Below are 2,862 nucleotides of genomic sequence, written 5' to 3' on the forward strand. Positions count from 1 at the left end.
AACGGATTATCAAATAATTGCAAATTGTGCGAAACGAGGTTATTTAGGCCAACTGAAAACCCGAACGTATCATTGACCGGCTGTTCCGGCGCTAAAACGTGACAACAGAAGTAGATATTTAATTATCGCTATCATACCATAAGCTAAATAGATTTGACTGTTTGCCATCGTTATCGTATTCGTTGAAAGCATTAGTTGTTCGCGCTAATTTTCTCTGTTTACCTTCGTGAAAATTTTCGTGAAACTGTTTTCACGAAATTCCATTGATCTCGTTCTAACTATATTATGACTACTTATATTTCCTATTACTTATATCATCATATTGCTATATTATTAATATTAAATAGTAGATTTACATTAGTTATATTACCCATATTACCATAAATATTATCTACGTATATAAAACCGCCGATAAATATTAGTTAAACTTCTTTCGCGCTACTTCTTTCTTTGTCTCCAGCAGGTTATTTTTCTTTTTCAATTATGTCACGTTAAGATCCCGCTGTTTAATCATCAAGTGATATCGAAGTCAAAAAGTCGATGAAAATGTACAGTGGCTACGACAGGTATTAGCACATCGTTATATTTATTGTAGCATTTACATACTAATTACAGTGGAGTTTTGCTTATCCGAACTAATAAGAAGATAAAAGTTGTTCTGATAATGGAATTTTCGAATAATAGAATTACTTTTCCCATGTGAAATTTCATTCATTCAAATACAGATTAAGATTAGTCGACAGATTCTTTAAGTATTTATTACGAACCCCGCATCCTTTTAGCTACGAAGTCACATGATGTTTCTAACATAAGTAACTGCATAGAGTTACGTTCTTTTTGTACTTCCAACCATCGGAGCCCTTTTTCGAATACAACAAACGCTTCGGTATGAAAACCATTACCGGAATAAGGTCGTCATTATCATCGTCTTTGTCTTGATAAAACCATTTTATTACGTCCATATATTTAAAGTTTCTTTACTGTTACCAGTATCCAAGAAATCCGCGTGTTTTAGATAATTTTCGATATAGTGTTTTTGTTTTTAATGTTAACTTTTGTGGCTTTTCCAATCTTATATATTTTTCATCATTTTTCTGTCGCAGTAACATCACTTTCGAGTTTTTTAATTACATCGTACTTTGTTATTAGTTCCATACTAAATCCTTACAATCAGAATTCAATCAATCGAATAAAGGAAACAATACATTGCATATGAACGCTAATAATATATGTACATGTACAGGAAGGGAAAGTATCAAAGAGCAATTGCGACAAAGTAATAAGTAACATTAAATAAGAAAATTGACGTAAGATAAGTTGGGTAAGTAAACGATATAATAAAAGGTAGATAATACGTAGGATAAGTTAATGCGATATAAGCCAGAAATCATCGAAAGCCGGAAAGCAAGTATTACAATAAATAAGTGAAAAGAGATAGATATATTTTCCTTATATGGTTGTACAAATTTCGCGCTACGAAAACGAAATGTGAAAGCTGATAAAAAAAGTGCTTTTATTGGAAAATAATTGTATATATGTACCAATATCTTTTGCACTCACTATTGTACTTACGTCCTCTCGTGATCTTCAATTATTACATACCTCACGGTACTATGCAAGTTTAGCGCAAAAGCTTTATTTCGTTGAAGCTATATTTCTGAAATAACTGAGTTGGCCACGTTGCATAACTCGCATAGTGTTTTGTTATACGATAGAGAAAACCGTACCAGCATCGTTTGAATATATCGCGCGGACACTCCAATTCGCCGTAAATACAATCGCTGGACGTATTAGATGCGAATAGCCCTTTCCTCTCTCTCGTATATTTGCTCGCTAATATGAACGTCGCGTTGTTGCGAAATGTTCAGGAAACAAGGTTGTAAACACAGTGTTGGCAAAAGAAAATATCGCTCGTGTTCGGTACTGTTCTCACCGAAAGCAGCACATGCGGATAATTTACGACACTGAAGTTTTCATGCCTCACATTGTTGCGAGTTAGTACTATAAACGCGCTACATCATCCTTTCAGCATTACCCGCGAATTTGAATAATACAAACATCTGCGGTGTCTTAACAATTTCGAGGAATTTTCGACGAGGAAATTAAAATTTACGCGTGAAAGGTTACACGTACTACTTACACTTAGTCGCAGAGTTAGCGTGCTTTTAAAACGTTGCGGACTTTTTATTGCTAACGAAACCTACCAGACGACGTAACTACGGTTTTGCGTTAAATATTTTTAATTATGTACTTCTAATCGACGATGAGTGGTAATTATTCTTAAACGTTACCACTCAAAACTATTCCAACATTTGTTTATCTTTAACAAGACGTATTTTAATTGCAAGATTACGGTGAAAAGGAACTGCAATGATTTCATTCTTCCATTATATTATACTAAGTAGGAGCAATTTGAAACAATTCATTAAAGAGAAGCACTAACAATTTTTCAAAGAAAGACTGTAAATCTGTAAATGGAAAAGGATTTAACTCTATTTCAATATTTCTCAACTTGCGATGCGAATTTTCAACATGCCGGTACGTTTATTAAGTGTAAAATCGGTTGATGAACGTAATCTTGTACGTTGATTTCCAGATTCGTGTAAAACAGTATTTTTCTTACAAAATTCGAAGTTACTTGTTTTCAGAATTCATTGACGAGAATATAGTTTAACGTACAATATCGAATGTCAAAACTTTGCAACATCGATAAATCTGTGAAACATCAAACTATAGTCGGTGTTCCAAGAAATTGAACAACCCTCGTTACTCCGCTGTAAATTATACCGCTTCATCAGCTTGACTAACATCGTAGATGCTGCAATCTTATTTACATGTTATCTCGTACGAAATCACGATACT

The sequence above is a fragment of the Bombus bifarius genome, unplaced genomic scaffold (genome assembly GCF_011952205.1).
Source record: "Bombus bifarius isolate JDL3187 unplaced genomic scaffold, Bbif_JDL3187 scf7180000008197, whole genome shotgun sequence".
In the NCBI taxonomy this organism is placed as follows: domain Eukaryota; kingdom Metazoa; phylum Arthropoda; class Insecta; order Hymenoptera; family Apidae; genus Bombus; species Bombus bifarius.